The following is a 21,466-nucleotide window of genomic DNA, read 5'->3' as shown; positions in this document are numbered from 1 at the left end:
TTGTTTTTTTAGTTTTTGAAAATATAGAGTCTTAGTTTTAAAAATTTTAAGTTTGGTGTCTTTTGGTTATTTTTCTCTTTCTTCATTAATTCAAAAAATAAAAAATATCTTTTCTATCTTTATTTAAAAATTATTTTCAAAAATTTCAAATTTTAATTTCAAAATCATTATCTTATCTTATCTTAATTTCAAAAATCAAATTTCAAATCTTATCCTTTTATATCTTATCATATACTTCTTTTAATTTGATTCTTTCTTATCTTATCTTTCTTCTAAAATTTAAAATTCAAAAATTTTTCAAATCTTTATCTTATCTTTGGTTATCTTTCTCTAAATTTCAAATCACTATCTTATCTTATCTTAATTTTAAATTTCAAAATCAAATCTTTCTCAAACCTTTATCTTATCTTGTTTCAATTTCAAAATTCAAAATTTCAAAATTCAAGTTTTCAAAATTCAATTTTCAAATTTCAAAATCAAATTTTTTTCAAAATTCAAATCTTATCTTTTCAAATCTTTTTCATATCTTTTTAAAATCTTTTTCAAAATCTTTAAATTTTAAATATTACCTTTCTTAATCTTTTTAAATCTCTACCTTATCTTTCTTTTTGAATTTAAAACTTTTAAATTTCAAATTTTTACTTTCTTTCAACTTTTAAAATTCAAAACTTTCTCCTTTTAATTTCAAAATTGGTGCACGAAATTGTGATCACTACAACTCCGCACAACTAACCAGCAAGTGCACTGGGTCGTCCAAGTAATAAACCTTACGCGAGTAAGGGTCGATCCCACGGAGATTGTTGGTATGAAGCAAGCTATGGTCACCTTGTAAATCTTAGTCAGGCAGACTCAAATGGGTATAGATGATGAATAAAACATAAAGATAGAGATAGAGATACTTATGTAATTCATTGGTAGGAATTTCAGATAAGCGTATGAAGATGCTTGGTCCCTTCCGTCTCTCTGCTTTCCTACTATCTTCATCCAATCCTTCTTACTCCTTTCCATGGCAAGCTTATGCAAGGGTTTCACCGTTGTCAGTGGCTACCTCCCATCCTCTCACTGGAAATGTTCAACGCACCCTGTCACGGCACGGCTATCCATCTGTCGGTTCTCGATCAGGCCGGAATAGAATCCAGTGATTCTTTTGCGTCTGTCACTAACGCCCCGCCTTCAGGAGTTTGAAGCACGTCACAGTCATTCAATCATTGAATCCTACTCAGAATACCACAGACAAGGTTAGACCTTCCGGATTCTCTTGAATGCCGCCATCAGTTCTTGCCTATACCACGAAGATTCCGGTTAAAGAATCCAAGAGATATCCACCCAATCTAAGGTAGAACGGAGGTGGTTATCAGTCACACGTTCATAAGCGAGAATGATGATGAGTGTCACGGATCATCACATTCATCAAGTTGAAGAACAAGTGATATCTTGGACAAAGAACAAGCGGAATTGAATAGAAGAACAATAGTAATTACATTAATACTCGAGGTACAGCAGAGCTCCACACCTTAATCTATGGTGTGTAGAAACTCCACCGTTGAAAATACATAAGAACAAGGTCTAGGCATGGCGGTGAGGCCAGCCTCCCAAAGTGATCAAAAGATCTAAAGAACAAAAGATTCCAAAGATCAGAAGATGAAAATACAATAGTAAAAGGTCCTACTTATAGAAAACTAGTAGCCTAAGGGTTACAAAGATGAGTAAATGACATAAAAATCCACTTCCGGGCCCACTTGGTGTGTGCTTGGGCTGAGCATTGAAGCATTTTCGTGTAGAGACTCTTCTTGGAGTTAAACGCCAGCTTTTATGCCAGTTTGGGCGTTTAACTCCCATTTTGGTGCCAGTTCCGGCGTTTAACGCTGGGAAATCTGAAGGTGACTTTCAACGCCGGTTTGGGCCATCAAATCTTGGGCAAAGTATGGACTATCATATATTGCTGGAAAGCCCAGGATGTCTACTTTCCAAAGCCGTTGAGAGCGCGCCAATTGGGCTTCTGTAGCTCCAGAAAATCCACTTCGAGTGCAGGGAGGTCAGAATCCAACAGCATCTGCAGTCCTTTTCAGTCTCTGAATAAGATTTTTGCTCAAGTCCCTCAATTTCAGCCAGAAAATACCTGAAATCACAGAAAAACACACAAACTCATAGTAAAGTCCAGAAAAGTGAATTTTAACTAAAAACTAATAAAAATATACTAAAAACTAACTAGATCATACTAAAAACATACTAAAAACAATGCCAAAAAGCGTACAAATTATCCGCTCATCAAAAATCAAATCTTTTATTTTGTTCTTAAAACTTGTTAATTAGTTAGTTACTTGTTTTTATCTTTTATTCTCATTTCTCTTTCCTCTTTTTCAATATCCTCCTAACTAATTCCTTGCTCTTCTTTTTCGAATATTCTTACCTCTTTCTCTCTTTCTCTCTCTCTCTCTCTCTCTCTCTCTCTCTCTCTCTCTCTCTCTATTTTGAAAAATCATCTACTCTCTCTCTCTCTCTCTCTCTCTCTCTCTCTCTCTCTTCTCTTTTCTTTTTCGAAAACCACCTTTAAAATTGTCAAATCTTTTAATTAATTAGTTGTCTTAAATTTTCTTTTATTTTTATTTCTTCTTTTCGAAATTAACAATTAAATAAAATAAAAACAAATAAATTTAATTTCCTTTTCTTTTTAATTTCAAAAATTCGAATTCCATCTCTCTCCCTCTACCTCCATTCTTCTTGTCTTCTTAAGACATCTTACTGAAAGTGCTCTATACTCTGATATAGAGACACGTACCTTCCCATTTCCTTGTTTCTTGACTGAGTGTACAGGAACAAGAAGAGTTCACCATGAACCCGAATGGAGATAAACAGTTCAGAAGAACTTTGGGGTCTTATACAGCCCCCACTCCTGACTTCTGTGGAAGCAGCATTAGCAAACCTCCTATTGGAGTAGCTCACTTTGAGCTCAACCCACAACTAATCACATTAGTACAACAAAATTGCCAATTTCAAGGACTTCCTCAAGAGGAGCCCATAGAATTCCTTGCAGATTTCCTGCAATATGTTGACATAGTGTACACTGATGGAGTAGACCAAGATGTCTACAGGTTGTTACTCTTTCCATTTGCTATGAAAAGCAAAGAAAATAGGTGGTTGGATAATCAACCCAAATCAAGCTTGAAAATATGGAGTCTGCTGGTGGATAAGTTCTTGAATGAATACTTTCCACCAAGGAAGCTAATCCAGTTAAGGCTGGACATCCAAGGTTTCAAGAAAGAGAACAATAAATCTCTTTATGATGCACGGGAGAGGTATAGGAGAATGCTTCGAAAATGCCCCACTGAAATGTTTTCAGAATGGGTACAATTAGACATCTTCTATTATGGCCTTACAGACATGGCTAGAATATCTTTAGACCATTCTGCTAGTGGTTCAATCCACATGAAAAAGATAATTGAGGAAGCTCACGAGCTCATTAAGACAGTTGCCAGCAAACAGCATCTGTACTCATCTAATGAGATTCCAATGAAAGGAGAGGTTAAGACAGTGACTATAGAGTCAGACCCTCCTGAGCAAAGTGACTCATTAACCCAGCAACTGTAATCCCTTGAACAACAAATGTTGAAATTTCAAGAGATGCTGCAAGTCAAACTAAGTCCATATTTTACCAAGGAGAAACTAGACAAACTAGACAGCCCTTATTTGGACAGATAAGAGAAGAGTGGCTAGCTTTCATTAGTACCAAGGTGGATGAGCCTAAGATGGTTGATGGATCCATATTTTATGATATATTTTGGTTTGATTTGAGTGGATACAATCACATAAACCCACATTTATTCACATAAATAGCATGCTTTTGAGATTTCTTCCTAAATTGCGCTTGAAAGTGAAAACATGCTTTTTTGTGCTTAATTTAGTCAATTTTATTCACTTTAATCCCATTTGGTGCCTTGATGTTTTTGTTAAGTGATTTTCAGGTTTCCAAGGCAAGTATGGGTTTAAAAAGTGAGGAAAAGAGCATGCCAAAGGGAATAATTCAAGAAATGAAGGATTTAGAAACCTGCCAGCCCTGACCTCTCTGTACTAAATTAGTCATAACTTGAGCTTAGAGGTCAAAATGATGCGGTTCCAACGGCATTAGAAAGCTAACATTCGGGGCTTCAAAATGATATGCAATTTGCTATAGTGGACATAAGTTTAAGTGTGTGTACGCACAGGTACTTGTGCATACGCACAACTCAGGATTTAGCATGTGTGCGGACGCACACATCTGTGCATCCCCACAGGTCCCTGCACGTGACCTCATTAATGGCAACTCGCTGGCAGCGATTTCTGGGTCCCCAAAACCCAATGCAACTCATTTTTTGAAGCTATTTAAGGCCAAATTGAAGAAGGATGAAGTGGGGAGGGGGCAATTAGATTTAGCTTTTATGATGTTTTCTCTTAGTTTCTAGAGAGAGAAGCTCCCCACTCTCTCCAGAATTAGGGTTTTCTTAGTTAGTTTCTTTTTAATTTTAGTCTTTAATTCTTGTTTTAATGTAGTTTCCTTTATGTTTCCATGCTCTCTTGTCTTTATCTTCTTCATCTCTTTTGTTATTTTCTCTTTTATGTCAATTTTCATGTTATGAACACTTTTGTTATTTTAATTCCAATTAATGCAATTTTATGTTTCCATGTCATTTATTGTTTTCTCTAGTTGTTATTGTTATTTTCTTGCTTTGGTAGCTTTAGAATTTATTTTAATGCAATTTAATGTTATTTTATTTTCATGCACACCAAGTGTTTGATAAAATGTTTGGCTTAGTTTTTACATAGTTTTTCTCCACTCTTGGCTTGGAATTGATGACTTTAGTGATCCTTGAGTCATTGATGTCCATTCTTATTTGATACATTAGAGTAGTTAGTTGATTTGGTCTCCCTTGACATTATGTGACCCCTTAGTGTTGACATAGAACTTAGGGATTGAAATCAACTATGCCTATTTGACTTATCTTCGATGTAAGGTTGACTAAGTAGAATTAACTCTTCATAATCATCATATGTTTGTGGTCAATGTCTAGGATAGGTAGCCCTAGCTCTCAATTACTTGCCAAGAGGTTTCTTGCATTTTAATTTTCATTGCTTTGACTTTTATTGCTTAGACTTTTAATTTCTTGCATGTTTATTTTTTACACTCTTGGTTGAGAAATTTGGGTGTTTATGTGGAATAGAGTTGTGGACATCCATTCTACATTGTGTGGGAATGGCTAATTGGTTTGGTTTCCATTGATGCTAGTCTTTCACTAAGTAATTAGTGAGTTGATTAGGACTTATGGATTGAGATCAATTATGCCCTTTTGACTAATTCTCAAGGAGGATTGACTTATTTGGATTGACCCCACACAATTGCCATGTTTATGGTCCATAACTAGGATAGGAATCCTAAATTCCCCAATTCTTGCCAAGAGTTGCCATTTACATTTCTTGCATGTTTAATTGCTTTCTTGCTATTTTCATTTCTTGCTTTCTTGCTTTCCCAATTCCCCATGCTCTCTCTCATAGCCAATAAATGTACATTTCATTGCAACTCCTAGGGAGAATGACCCGGGAACTAAATACTCCCAGTTATTTTGTATTGTGACATTATTATTTGATTGATGATCAATTGTTGGGTTTGGACTATACTTGCAACGTCAATCCTATTTTTAGTGTGAAAATCCAAACCCGTGCAATTGGTCATTGTCAAATTTGGCACTGTTGCTGGGGAGTTGCAATGGTGTTGTTGTTGGCTATTGTATATATGTTAATATGTAAATAGCTTACTTTTTGGTTATCTTTTGTTTTTGTTGATGGTTAGGATTGGGATCCCAGAGGACACTGAACATTTTAGCATTTGGTGGGGAAGTCAAGCACAAGCCACCATAGCAAAGGGCTCTCCCAATTTTCTAACTTAATGACATTAAATAAAAGTGTTTGGTAACATTGTTCCCACTCTTCTCTTTTTGTATATATTTTGGTTTATTGCATTTTATTTGGTTGGTTAGCTTAGAATTAGTTTAATTTTGATATTTCTAAGTTAATTTTGGTTTTGATCAAGAATTTATGGGTTCTTGCATGTTTGATGTTGAGTTTTGATTGAACTAAGGCTTGGTACCTTAGAATTTTGAAGGAAAATTTTTGGAAAAAACAGGGCATGTGCGTGCGCACACCCTTGTGCGCACGCACACAACAACGAAAATTCACCTTTTATGCATACGCACTTACCTGTGCGTACGCACACAAGCCTTTATGCGCACTATTCGCAGCGCCAGCACGCCTTGTGCGCGCGCATTCCCCTGTTTTCTGCGACCTGTGCGTCCGCACGAGGCCGCACAGGCTTATGCGTCCGCACGCCAACTTGCAACCACTCTGGTCGGAGCGTTGGCACAGCCTGTGCGTGGGAACCCCTGCCCCTTATGCTTTGTGCGCGCGCACACGTGATCCTTTCCATATCCTTAAAAAAAAAGAAGAAAATAATAAAGGCCTTCTGTGCGTGCGCACGGCCCCATGCGCACATACACGTCTTGATTCCTCTTTTGCCAGGAGTGCTCGCATAGAGTGTGCGCTCGCACACCTTCCCCTTTCCTCATAGTGTGCGCACGCCCCTGTTTTCTCACTATGCCTCTTTTCTTCTTTTCTTCTCTTCTCTCCTCTCTTCTTCTTCTCTTTCACCATATTTTCTACTTGTTCTTGTTCATTTTGTTTGCATGTCGCTTTTATTTTAGTTATTATATTAGTTTTGGTTTAGTTGTTTGTTAATTAAATAAGTTGCAAGTGTTTGCTTGATGATTATTAGGTTGCTTGTTGCTTGAATTTTGATTTAATGAATATGTGCACTATGTATCAAGTCTTTATTTGATTGCCTAGATGAATTGCAAGTTTAATGCATGTGTTGTAGGCTACCATATGTGTTAGACTATATCCTTGTTTGGCATCTTAATTATGAATTGTGCACGTTTACTTTAGTGAATTGAGATTGAACTACTTAGTTCATCATGGTTCTTGAGTGAATATAATCACATAAGAAGGTATTTGTTCCTTGTTAATACTTTGCATTTTTTTTGAGTTGACTAGACTTGATTCCTATCAAGACATGTCAGTTTCTGTAACAAGCACCTTATACATGTGATTATTTCATTATTTCTAAGGATGAATAAGTAGTTTCTTTTCATCATTGAATTGGTTATTGTTAATTGTGCCATTTTCTATTAATCTTGCGCTTTCACTTGCACAATTTCAATATCCAATATCTCATACACTCAATTCACTTTAGTTGTGGTTCCCTAGGGTTGCTTGTACCTTAAGTTTTGCTTTCTCTTTACTTGCAACCTAGGCCACTTAGTTGAGGAACAAGCTATTTCTTTTGCTTTTGTGGTTACCATTTTAGCCGACAAATGTGTGTGTTCTAAACTATGCACACTTAGGATATACATATTGTCTTCATTATACCACAACAACTTAATTTTCCTCAATTCTTGTTTATTTGTTTTCTATAGCAACCCGAAGCCCCAGTGCCCACCAGTTGAAGGTGGAGCCTCCCATCTCTTCAGCTCGGATTGAGTGCAAGCATGGAGGACCGTGCAACATTTAAGTGTGGGAGAACAGGATCCGCAACTTTTGGGGTGTAACTTTCTCTTTCTCAACACTTTGCATTATTTTCTAGTTTTTAATAGTTATATTTTGTGAATATTCATTATTATTTTATTGCATTATACTTTGCTTAGTTGCTTGTATATATCTTAGTTCGCTCATAGTTTTATTATAGTTATATTTGCATTTGCATGGTAGAGTAAATAAGTTTTGGTAAAACAACAAAGAATTTTCAAGAGATCTCTTTTTGGGAATTTCATTGATTAGATTTGAAAATTATTTTTGAACTTGCTTGAAGTATCTTTTTATGAAACATAAAAAAGAGCTTGAACAAATACCAAGTGAGATTTGAGCTTAAACTGTGTGGTTGCATATTTTTAATTACAAATTTTGTTCTTGTATGTTATAAACTCCTTTGATGATTGTGATCTTAGATTTGCTTTAGTCTATATGTCCTATATTTGATATTTTGAATTTCATTTAGTATGGTTGAGGCCATCTTTGAATTTGAACTTACTAACCCATATGGCCAACCCTTACATCTACCTTTGCAAACCACTTTTGAGTCTTTTAATTCCCCTTTGTTCTCATTATAAGCACATTATTTACCCTAAGTTAAAAACTATTATGTCCTTGAATTATATCTTTGATTAGCTTGGATTTGAGTGTGTGTGTTAATCAAGTGTGGGGGAATTTGTAGAAAACATGGGTAGTTAGTGCTTTGGGTATTCATTGAGAATATTTGGAAAAATGGGTAAACACTCATGCATTCATTACTTGGAACATATGCATCTCTCTTATATGATAAAAGAAAAATTTTGGTGTACATACAAAAAAAAAAAGAAAAAAAGAAGAAGAAAAATAAATAATAATGATAATAAGAGATGCGTATGAAGTTGAATTGAAAAGAAGCATGCATGAGTGAGTGTGAAAAAAAAGGGATAACTGGGTAGTTAGGATATTTTATTATGTGTATATAGGATGATATAGGATTAGGTGGAATACTTGAGTTAATCAAAGATCCAATCCACTAGTCCACTTAACCATATTAATCCTACCCTTACCCTAGCCCCATTACAACTCTCAAAAGTCCTCATGATATTTGCATTCATTAATCAAATATTAGTTGATTGTTAGACGACTTGCAATTCTTTGAGAAACATGATTAAAGGAGCATTGAGTGATTAAGCCCTAAACACAGAGCGACTAGAGTGTAAACACATTCGGTGAGGGTTTCAATTGCTCAATTCTATGTTTCCATTGCTTATTTTATCTTCTTGCAAGTTGTTGAACTTAATATTGGGAATTTCAAATCAAATCTTTTGGATATTGATCATACTGATATATTTGCTTTGTCTTAGCCCTAAGCTTTATTTTGGATTAATTGAGATTCTTTTGTTGGTCTTTACCATACTCAATAGGAATCATAGTATAGATATATGTGGATAACATTTAGTATAGTTGCATGCATATAAGTAGTTGCATTGAATAAAATGTTTACCCTTTCATTCATCTCCTTTGGTTATGTTTAGCATGAGGACATGCTATTGCTTAAGTGTGGGGAAATTGATGGATCCATATTTTACGATATATTTTGGTTTGAATTGAGTGGATCCCATCACATAAACCCACATTTATTCACCTAAATAGCATGCTTTTGAGATTTCTTCCTAAATTGCGCTTGAAAGTGAAAACATGCTCTTTTGTGCTTAATTTAGTCAATTTTATTCACTTTAATCCCATTTGGTGCCTTGATGTATTTGTTAAGTGATTTTCAGGTTTCTAAGGCAAGTATGGGTTGAAGAAGTGAGGAAAAGAGCATGCAAAAGGGAAGAATTCAAGAAATGAAGGATTTGGAAAGCTGTCAGCCCTGAACTCTCTGTACTAAATTGGCCATAACTTGAGCTACAAAGGTCGAAATGAGGCGGTTTCAGTGGCATTGGAAAGCTAACGTCCGGGGCTTCAAAATGATATGCAATTTGCTATAGTGGACATAAGTTTAAGTGTGCATATGCATAGGTACTTGTGCGTACGCACAACTCAGGATTTAGCATGTGTGCGGACGCACACATCTGTGCGTCTGCACAGGTCCCTGCACGTGACCTCATTAATGGCAACTCGCTGGCAGCGATTTTTGGGCCCCCAAAACCCAATCCAACTCATTTTTTTGAAGTTATTTAAGGCCAAATTGAAGAAAGATGAAGGGGGGCAATTAGGTTTAGCTTTTACGATGTTTTCTCTTAGTTTCTAGAGAGAGAAGCTCCCCCCTCTCTCTAGAATTAAGGTTTTGTTAGTTAGTTTCCTTTTAATTTTAGTCTTTAATTCTTGTTTTAATGTAGTTTCCTTTATGTTTTTATGCTCTCTTGTCTTTATCTTCTTCATCACTTTTGTTATTTTCTCTTTTATGTCAATTTTCATGTTATGAACACTTTTGTTATTTTAATTCCAATTAATGCAATTTTATGTTTCCATGTCATTTATTGTTTTCTCTACTTGTTATTGTTATTTTCTTGCTTTGGTAGCTTTAGAATTTATTTTAATGCAATTTAATGTTATTTTATTTTTATGCACACTAAGTGTTTGATAAAATGCTTGGCTTAGTTTTTACATAGTTTTTCTCCACTCTTGGCTTGGAATTGATGACTTTGGTGATCCTTGAGTCATTAATGTCTATTCTTGTTTGATACAATAGAGTAGTTAGTTGTCTTGGTCTCCCTTGACACTATGTGACCCCTTAGTGTTGACATAGGACTTAGGGATTGAAATCAACTATGTCTATTTGACTTATCTTCGATGTAAGGTTGACTAAGTAGGATTAAATCTTCATGGTAATCATACATTTGTGGTCAATGTTTAGGATAGGTAGCCTTAGCTCTCAATTACTTGCTAAGAGGTTTCTTGCATTTTAATTTTCGTTGCTTAGACTTTTATTGCTTAGACTTTTAATTTCTTGTATGTTTATTTTTCACACTCTTGGTTGAGAAATTTGGGTGTTTGGGTGGAATAGAGTTGTGGATGTCCATTCTGCATTGTGTGGGAATGGCTAATTGGTTTTGTTTCCATTGATGCTAGTCTTTCACTAAGTAATTAGTGAGTTGATTAGGACTTATGGATTGAGATCAATTATGCCCTTTTGACTAATTCTCAAGGAGGATTGACTAATTTGGATTGACCCCACACAATTGCCATGTTTGTGGTCCATAACTAGGATAGGAATCCTAAATTCCCCAATTCTTGCCAAGAGTTGCCATTTACATTTCTTGCATGTTTAATTGCTTTCTTGCTATTTTCATTTCTTGCTTTCTTGCTTTTCCAATTCCTCATGCTCTCTCTCATAGCCAATAAATGTACATTTCATTGCAACTCCTAGGGAGAACTACCCGGGAACTAAATACTCCCGGTTATTTTGTATTGTGACAATATTATTTGATTGATGATCAATTGTTGGATTTGGACTATACTTGCAACGTCAATCCTATTTTTAGTGTGAAAATCTAAACCCGTGCAATTGGTCATTGTCAATGGTACACACTATTGAGGAACTAACTCAAGAAGAGGCTGGAAGCACATTGTTTCACGCCCCTCTTATGGGAAGAAAGCCTGAAGTACCACACCCTCATATGCCCCAAAAGGAAACCAAGGATGAGCACTGCTCACAATCCTTGGAAGGCTATGAAAAGTTGCAGTTCAATAATCCTTTTGCTGAAGTTTTGGAGCAATGGTCTCTATCTAATGGAGGAAACCTCTCTGATGCTGAGAGAGGCGAATTAGTGATGAGGTTACAGAAGGATTACATGAATATCAATGTCCTTCAACCTCCACTAACCCCTAACAAAGGAGGTACTACCATACAGAGTACAATGCTGAAGCCTCCTCCCTTGGTGAAAAAACTCATACAGTTTCCCCATACATCAAACTTAAGTTTGGTTTTGGACAGTCACCACCCACCAAGGAGGAAGGTCCCAAGAGAAAGATGCATAGGGGATGGAAAAATAATACAACCCTTACCCTAGCAAGCAAAGAGAATCAACCTCATCACAGTAAAAGAAATCTTGTTAGGAGGAATTCAATTCTGAGGGCACAAATCTCCTTATTTTCTCCCATGGAGTCATTTCTGTTAACCAACTGGAAGAAGAGGAAGAAAGTCAGCAATCGAGTGTCAAGCTAATGACATTAAAGAAGCGCTTGTTGGAAGGCAACCCAACCATGAGTAGAGTATTTCTGTTCTTATTTCTTTTGTTTATTTTCATTTGAGTTTATTTTAGTTTATTTTTAGAGTTTTCCCTTGATTTTTAATGTTTGTGATCATGTGCAGTAGTTAGAACAGAAATAGAAATAGTCAGAGCTGGAAAAGAACACCTTAGAGCAGAGACTTTGCTGGCGTTGAATGCCAGACAAGGGGGTCAGAGTGGGCGTTCAATGCCCATGAGGAGCAGCTTAAGGAGCACAGAGCTGGTGTTGAACGCCAGCTGGGGGGTAGAGACTTGGCGTTGTGCACCTGGTGCACGAAATTGTGATTATCAATGGCGCCATCAACATGGTACGCTCAATTGCCATCACAACTCTTTATCACAACTTCACACAACAAACCAGCAAGTGTACTGGGTCGTCCAAGTAATAAACCTTACGCAAGTAAGGGTCGATCCCACGGAGATTGTTGGTATGAAGCAAGCTATGGTTATCTTGTAAATCTCAGTCAGGCAGATTCAAATGGTTATGGATGATTTATGAATAAAATATAAAATAAGGATAGAGATACTTATGTAATTCATTGGTGAGAATTTCAGATAAGCGTATCGAGGTGCTTTGTCCCTTCCGTCTCTCTGCTTTCCTACTGTCTTCATCCAATCCTTCTTACTCCTTTCCATGGCAAGCTGTATGTTGGGCATCACCGTTGTCAATGGCTACAGTCCCATCCTCTCAGTGAAAATGTTCAACGCGCTCTGTCACAGCACGGCTATTCAGCTGTCGGTTCTCGATCATGTCAGAATAGAATCCAGTGATTCTTTTGCGTCTGTCACTAACGCCCCACAATCGCGAGTTTGAAGCTCGTCACAGTCATTCAATCCTTGAATCCTACTCAGAATACCACAGACAAGGTTTAGACCTTCCGAATTCTCTTGAATGCCGCCATCAATTCTAGCTTATACCACGAAGATTCCGATTAAGGGATCCAAGAGATATCCACTCAATCTAAGGTAGAACGGAGGTGGTTGTCAGGCACACGTTCATAGGTGAGAATGATGATGAGTGTCACGGATCATCACATTCATCAAGTTGAGGAACAAGTGATATCTTAGAACAAGAATAAGCCGAATTGAATAGAAGAACAATAGTAATTGCATTAATACTCGAGGTACAGCAGAGCTCCACACCTTAATCTATGGTGTGTAGAAACTCCACTGTTGAAAATACATAAGAACAAGGTCTAGGCATGGCCGTGAGGCCAGCCCCCATGATCTAAGAACTAGACATCCAAAGATGATCCTAAGATCTAAAGTGATCAAAAGATGAAAATACAATAGCAAAAGGTCCTATTTGTAGATAACTAGTAGCTTAGGGTTTACAAAGATGAGTAAATTACATAAAAATTCATTTCCGGGCCCACTTGGTGTGTGCTTGGGCTGAGCATTGAAGCTTTAATGTGTAGAGACTTTTCTTGGAGTTAAACGCCAGCTTTTGTACTAGTTTGGGCGTTTAACTCCCATTCTTGTGCCAGTTCCGGCGTTAAACGCCAGAATTCTTGAGCTGACCTGGAATGCCTGTTTGGGCTATCAAATCTCGGGTAAAATATAAACTATTATACATTGCTGGAAAGCCCAGGGTGTCTACTTTCCAACGCAATTGAGAGCGCGCCAATTGGGGTTTTGTAGCTCCAGTAAATCCATTTCGAGTGCAGGGAGGTCAGAATCCAACAGCATCTGCAGTCCTTTTCAGCCTCTGAATCAGATTTTTGCTCAGGTCCCTCAATTTCAGCCAGAAAATACCTGAAATCACAGAAAAACACACAAACTCATAGTAAAGTCCAGAAAAGTAAATTTTAACTAAAAACTAATAAAAATATAATAAAAACTAACTAAAACATACTAAAAACAATGCCAAAAAGCGTATAAATTATCCGCTCATCACAACACCAAACTTAAATTGTTGCTTGTCCCCAAGCAACTGAAAATCAAATAAGATAAAAAGAAGAGAATATGCAATGAATTCCAAAAACATCTATGAAGATCAGTATTAATTAGACGAGCGGGGCTTTTAGCTTTTTGCCTCTGAACAGTTTTGGCATCTCACTCTATCCTTTGAAATTCAGAATGATTGGCTTCTATAGGAACTCAGAATCTAGATAGTGTTATTGATTCTCCTAGTTAAGTATGATGATTCTTGAACACAGCTACTTTATGAGTCTTGGCCGTGGCCCAAAGCACTCTGTCTTCCAATATTACCACCGGATACATACATGCCATAGACACATAACTGGCTGGGTGAACCTTTTTAGATTGTAACTCAGCTTTGCTAGAGTCCCCAATTAGAGGTGTCCAGGGTTCTTAAGCACACTCTTTTTACCTTGGATCACGACTTTATTATTATTATTTTTTTTCTTTTTCCTTTTTTTTTTCGTTTTTCTCTTTTTTTTTTGTATTCACTACTTTTTCTTGCTTCAAGAATCATTTTTATGATTTTTCAGATCCTCAATAACATGTCTCTTTTTTTCATCATTCTTTCAAGAGCCAACATTCATGAACAACAAATTCAAAAGACATATGCACTGTTCAAGCATACATTCAGAAGTCAAAGTATTGCCACCACATCAAAATAATTAATCTGTTATAAAATTCAAAATTCATGCAATTCTTCTCTTTTTTTAATTAAGAACATTTTTCATTTAAGAAAGGTGATGGATTCATAGGAAATTCATAACTTTAAGGCATAGACACTAAGACACTAATGATCATAAGACACAAACATAGATAAACATAAGCATGAAAATTCGAAAAACAGAAAAATAAAGAACAAGGAAATTAAAGAACGGGTCCACCTTAGTGATGGCGGCTTGTTCTTCCTCTTGAAGATCTTATGGAGTGCTTGAGCTCCTCAATGTCTCTTCCTTGCCTTTGTTGCTCCTCTCTCATGGTTCTTTGATCTTCTCTAATTTCATGGAGGAGGATGGAATGTTCTTGGTGCTCCACCCTTAGTTGTCCCATGTTGGAACTTAATTCTCCTAAGGAGGTGTTAATTTGCTCCCAATAGTTTTGTGGAGGAAAGTGCATCCCTTGAGGCATCTCAGGGATTTCATGATGATGAATTTTCTCATGCTCATGTCTATGAGTGGGATCTCCCTTTTGCATTGAGCTCCTTCCACAGAGATATCTATGAGGACTTGGTCCAACCTTTGATTAAAGTTGACCTTTTTTGAGTTTGAAAAGGGACCTCGGGGATCACCTTCTTCATGGCCACAACTTCATAGAAGTGGTCTTGATGCACCCTTGAGATGAATCTCTCCATCTCCCATGACTCGGAGGTGGAAGCTTTTGCCTTCCCTTTCCTCTTTCTAGAGGTTTCTCCGGCCTTAGGTGCCATAAATGGTTATGGAAAAATAAAAAGCAATGGTTTTACCACACCAAACTTAGAAGGTTTGCTCGTCCTCGAGTAAAAGAAGAAAGAAGAGAGTAGAAGAAGAAGAAATAGAGGAGATGGAGGGGGCTTTGTGTTTCGGCTAAGGGGGAAGAAGTAGTGTTTAGGCTGTGTGAAAATGAAGGGGTAAAGATGGGTTTATATAGGGGTGGAGAGAGGGGTAGGGTTCGGTCATGTATGGGTGGGTTTAGGAGGGAAAGTGGTTTGAATTTGAATGGTGAGGTAGGTGGGGTTTTATGAAGGATGGATGTGAGTGGTGAAGAGAATGGTGGGATTTGATAGGTGAGGGGTTTTTGGGAAAGAGGTGTTGAGGTGATTGGTGAATGGGTGAAGAAGAGAGAGAGTGGTGGGGTAGGTGGGGATCCTGTGGGGTCCACAGATCCTGAGGTGTCAAGGATAATTCATCCCTGCACTAAGTGGCGAGCAAAAATGCTCCTTCTACCAATTCTGGCGTTAAACGCCGGGCCGGTGCCCATTTCTGGCATTTAACACCAGCTTCTTGCCCATTCCTGGCGTTAAACGCCAGTCTGGTGCCCCTTTCTGGCGTTAAACGCCCAGAATGGTGCCAGACTGGGCGTTAAACGCCCATTTGCTGCCCTTACTGGCGTTTAAATGCCAGCAAGGTTTTCCTCTAGGGTGTGCTATTTTTCTTTCTATTTTTCATTCTGTTTTTGCTTTTTTAATTGATTTTGTGACTTCCCATGATCATCAACCTATAGAAAACATAAAATAACAATGGAAAATAGATTAAATATAACATTGGGTTGCCTCCCAACAAGCGCTTCTTTAATGTCAGTAGCTTGACAGTGGGCTCTCAATGAGCCTCACAGATGTTCAGAGCAATGTTGGAACCTCCCAACACCAAACTTAGAGTTTGAATGTGGGGGTTCAACACCAAACTTAGAAGTTGGTTGTGGCCTCCCAACACCAAACTTAGAGTTTGACTGTGGGGGCTCTGTTTGACTTTGTTTTGAGAGAAGCCCTTCATGCTTCCTCTCCATGGTTACAGAGGGATATCCTTGAGCCTTAAACACAAAGGATTCTTCATTCACTTGAATGATCAATTCTCCTCTGTCAACATCAATCACAGCCTTTGCTGTGGCTAGGAAGGGTCTGCCAAGGATGATGGATTCATCCATGCACTTCCCAGTTTCTAGGACTATAAAATCAGCAGGGATGTAATGGTCTTCAACCTTTACCAGAACATCCTCTACAAGTCCATAAGCTTGTTTTCTTGAATTGTCTGCCATCTCTAGTGAGATTCTTGCAGCTTGTACCTCAAAGATCCCTAGCTTCTCCATTACAGAGAGAGGCATGAGGTTTATGCTTGACCCTAGGTCACACAGAGTCTTCTCAAAGGTTATGGTGCCTTTGGTACAAGGTATTGAGAACTTCCCATGGTCTTGTCTCTTTTGAGGTAATCTCTGCCTAGTCAAGTTATCCAGTTCTTTGGTGAGCAAAGGGGGTTCATCCTCCCAAGTCTCATTACCAAATAACTTGTCATTTAGCTTCATGATTGCTCCAAGGTACTTAGCAACTTACTCTTCAGTGACATCTTCGTCCTCTTCAGAGGAAGAATACTCATCAGAGCTCATGAATGGCAGAAGTAAATCCACTGGAATCTCTATGGTCTCATTATGAGCCTCAGATTTCCATGGTTCCTTATTAGGGAACTCATTGGAGGCCAGTGGACGTCCATTGAGGTCTTCCTCAGTGGCGATCACTGCCTCTTCCTCCTCTCCAAGTTCGGCCATGTGAGTCATGTTAATGGCCTTGCATTCTCCTTTTGGATTCTCTTCTGTATTGCTTGGAAGAGTACTAGGAGGGAGTTCAGTAACTTTCTTACTCAGCTGACCCACTTGTGCCTCCAAGTTTCTAATGGAGGACCTTGTTTTAGTCATGAAACTTTTAGTGGTTTTGATTAGATCAGAGACCATGGTTGCTAAGTCAGAGTAGCTCTACTTAGAATCCTCTGTCTGTTGCTGAGAAGATGATGGAAAAGGCTTGCCATTGCTAAACCTGTTTCTTCCACCATTATTGTTGTTGAAACCTTGTTGAGGTCTCTGTTGATCCTTCCATGAGAGATTTGGATGATTTCTCCATGAAGGATTATAGGTGTTTCCATAGGGTTCTCACATGTAATTCACCTCTTCCATTGAAGGGTTCTCAGGATCATAAGCTTCTTATTCAGATGAAGCGTCCTTAGTTCTGCCTGGTGCAGCTTGCATTCCAGACAGACTTTGAGAAATCATATTGACTTGCTGAGTCAATATTTTGTTCTGAGCCAATATGGCATTCAGAGTATCAATCTCAATAACTCCTTTCTTCTGATTCATCCCATTGTTCACAGGATTCCTTTCAGAAGTGTACATGAATTGGTTATTTGCAACTATTTCAATGAGTTCTTGAGCTTCTGCAGGCGTCTTCTTTAGATGAAGAGATCCTCCAGCAAAGCTGTCGAATGACATCTTGGACAGTTCAGACAAACCATCATAGAAGATACCTATGATGCTCCATTCAGAAAGCATGTCAGAGGGACACTTTTTGATCAATTGTTTGTATCTTTCCCAAGCTTCATAGAGGGATTCACCTTCTTTCTGTCTAAAGGTTTGGACTTCCACTCTAAGCTTACTCAATTTTTGAGGTGGCAAGAACTTTGCCAAGAAGGCATTGACTAGCTTTTCCCAAGAGTTCAGGCTTTCTTTAGGTTGTGAGTCCAACCATATCCTAGCTCTGTCTCTTACAGCAAAAGGGAATAGCATAAGTCTGTAGACCTCAGGGTCAACCCCATTGGTCTTGACAGTGTCACAGATTTGCAAGAATTCAGCTAAAAACTGATGAGGATCTTCCAATGGAAGTCCATGGAACTTGCAATTCTGTTGCATTAGAGAAACTAATTGAGGCTTAGGCTCAAAGTTGTTTGCTCCAATGGCAGGGATAGAGACGCTTCTCCCATAGAAGTCAGGAGTAGGTGCAGTAAAGTCACCCAGCACCTTCCTTGCATTGTTGGCATTGTTGTTGTTTTTGGCTGCCATGTCTTATTTTTTGAAGATTTCTGTTAGGTCCTCTACAGAGAGTTGTGCTTTAGCTTCTCTTAGCTTTCGCTTCAAGGTCCTTTCAGGTTCAGGGTCAGCTTCAACAAGAATGCTTTTGTCTTTGCTCATGCTCATATGAAAGAGAAGAGAACAAGAAAATATAGAATCCTCTATGTCACAGTATAGAGATTCCTTGAGGTGTCAGAGGAAAAGAAAAATAGAAGGAAAAGGTAGAAGAATTCGAACTTATCAAGAAAGATAGAGTTCGAATTGTGCATTGAGGAGGAGTGTTAGTCCATAAATAGAAGGATGTGAGAAGAGGGGAAGAAATTTTCGAAAATAAATTAAAAGATTTTGAAGAAATTTTGAAAAATGATTGATGATTTTCGAAAACTAAGAGTGGGAAAGAAATAAATTGATTTTGAAAAAGATTTTGAAATTAGAAATAAAAAAGATATGATTGAAAACTATTTTGAAAAAGATGTGATTAAAAGATATAATTGAAAAGATATATTTTTAAAAAGATATGATTGAGAAGATATGATTTGAAAAACAATTTAAAAAGATTTGATTTTGAAAATTAATGACTTGGCTAACAAGAAATTTAAAAGATATGATTCAGACATTAAACCTTTCTCAACAGAAAAGGCAACATAATTGAAATGTTGAATCAAATCATTAATTGTTAGCAAATATTTTTGAAAATGGAAAGAAATTGATTTTGAAAATATATGATTGAAAAGATATGATTTGAAAAGGATTTGATTTTGAAAAATTTGGAAAACTTGAAAAAAAATTTGAATTAAAAACAAAATCTTCCCTCTTGTGCCATCTTGGCGTTAAACGCCCAGAATGGTATACATTCTGGCGTTTAACGCCCAAAACTCACCCCTTTTGGGCGTTAAACGCCCAGCCAAGCACCCTGGCTGGTGTTTAAACGCCAGTTTTCCATCGTCACTGGGCGTTTTGAATGCCCAGCTTTTTATGTGTAATTCCTCTACTGTATGTTCTGAATCTTCAATTCTCTGTATTATTGACTTGAAAAGACACAAAGAAATTTTTTTTGGATTTTTAATAATGAGGAATAATCAAAATGAAACTAAGATCAAATAAATAATGCATGCAAGACACCAAACTTAAAAGTTTGTATACTATTGACACTAACAAAATGAGAATGCATATGAGAAACAACAAAACATTCAAGACAAGAGAATTTAAAGATCAGAACAAGAAAATCATCAAGAACAACTTGAAGATCAATTAAGACACATGAATGAATTCGAAAAAAAAAAATGCACGAAGAATAGAAACATGCAATTGACACCAAACTTAAAATGAGACACTGGACCCAACAAGAAATATTTTTGGTTTTTATGATTTTGTACTGTTTTTTTGGATTTTTTTTCGAAAATCGAAAGAAAATAAGGGTATCAAAATTCTTAATGAGAATTCCAGGAATCATGCAATGTTAGTCTAAAGAAATTAGACATGGCTAGCCAAGCTTCAGCAGGACATTACATTCAAGAGCTAAATTGATGAGAATCAATCAGCTTTGGTGATGATAAAAACATCACCTTGAAACTCTAGAATTCATTCTTAAAAATTCTGAAGAAAAATACCTAATCTAAGCAACAAGATGAACCGTCAGTTGTCCAAACTCAAACAATCCCCGGCAACGGCGCCAAAAACTTGGTGCACGAAATTGTGATTATCAATGGCGCCATCAACATGGTACGCTCAATTGCCATCTCAACTCTTTATCACAACTTCGCACAACTAACCAGCAAGTGTACTGGGTCGTCCAAGTAATAAACTTTACGCGAGCAAGGGTCGATCCCACGGAGATTGTTGGTATGAAGCAAGCTATGGTCATCTTGTAAATCTCAGTCAGGCGGATTCAAATGGTTATGGATGATTTATGAATAAAACATAAAATAAGGATAGAGATACTTATGTAATTCATTGGTGAGAATTTCAGATAAATGTATGGAGGTGCTTTGTCCCTTCCGTCTCTCTGCTTTCCTACTGTCTTCACCCAATCCTTCTTACTCCTTTCCATGGCAAGCTGTATGTTGGGCATCACCGTTGTCAATGGCTACAGTCCCGTCCTCTCAGCGAAAATGTTCAACGCGCTCTGTCACAGCACGGCTATTCAGCTGTCGGTTCTCGATCATGTCGGAATAGAATCCAGTGATTCTTTTGCGTCTGTCACTAACGCCCCACAATTGCGAGTTTGAAGCTCGTCACAGTCATTCAATCCTTGAATCCTACTCAGAATACCACAGACAAGGTTTAGACCTTCTGGATTCTCTTGAATGCCGCCATCAATTCTAGCTTATACCACAAAGATTCCGATTAAGGGATCCAGGAGATATCCACTCAATCTAAGGTAGAACGGAGGTGGTTGTCAGGCACACGTTCATAGGTGAGAATGATGATGAGTGTCACGGATCATCACATTCATCAAGTTGAGGAACAAGTGATATCTTAGAACAAGAATAAGCCGAATTGAATAGAAGAACAATAGTAATTGCATTAATACTCGAGGTACAGCAGAGCTCCACACCTTAATCTATGGTGTGTAGAAACTCCACTGTTGAAAATACATAAGAACAAGGTCTAGGCATGGCCGTGAGGCCAGCCCCCATGATCTAAGAACTAGACGTCCAAAGATGATCCTAAGATCTAAAGTGATCAAAAGATGAAAATACAATAGCAAAAGGTCCTATTTGTAGATAACTAGTAGCTTAGGGTTTACAAAGATGAGTAAATTACATAAAAATCCACTTCCGGGCCCACTTGGTGTGTGCTTGGGCTGAGCATTGAAGCTTTCATGTGTAGAGACTTTTCTTGGAGTTAAACGCCAGCTTTTGTGCCAGTTTGGGCGTTTAACTCCCATTCTTGTGCTAGTTCCGGCGTTAAACGCCAGAATTCTTGAGCTGACTTGGAATGCCTATTTGGGCCATCAAATCTCGGGCAAACTATGGACTATTATACATTGCTGGAAAGCCCAGAGTGTCTACTATTCAACGCAATTGAGAGCGCGCCAATTGGGTGTCTGTAGCGCCAGAAAATCCACTTCGAGTGCAGGGAGGTCAGAATCCAACAGCATCTGCAGTCCTTTTCAGCCTCTGAATCAGATTTTTGCTCAGGTCCCTCAATTTCAGCCAGAAAATACCTGAAATCACAGAAAAACACACAAACTC

At 37.6% G+C, this 21,466-nt stretch overlaps 1 non-coding gene across 1 annotated transcript; it reads left to right on the top strand.

Moving 5' to 3' along the window:
* The first annotated feature begins 17,747 nt into the window (after positions 1-17,747).
* Positions 17,748-17,855, top strand: LOC130948183 (small nucleolar RNA R71). Its single transcript, XR_009072956.1, has one exon. It is a non-coding gene; the product is annotated as a small nucleolar RNA R71 (small nucleolar RNA).
* The last annotated feature ends 3,611 nt before the right edge of the window (positions 17,856-21,466 follow it).

The sequence above is a fragment of the Arachis stenosperma genome, chromosome 1, assembly GCF_014773155.1.
Source record: "Arachis stenosperma cultivar V10309 chromosome 1, arast.V10309.gnm1.PFL2, whole genome shotgun sequence".
Taxonomy (NCBI): Eukaryota; Viridiplantae; Streptophyta; class Magnoliopsida; order Fabales; family Fabaceae; genus Arachis; species Arachis stenosperma.
This window is presented reverse-complemented; position numbering and strand designations above follow the sequence as displayed.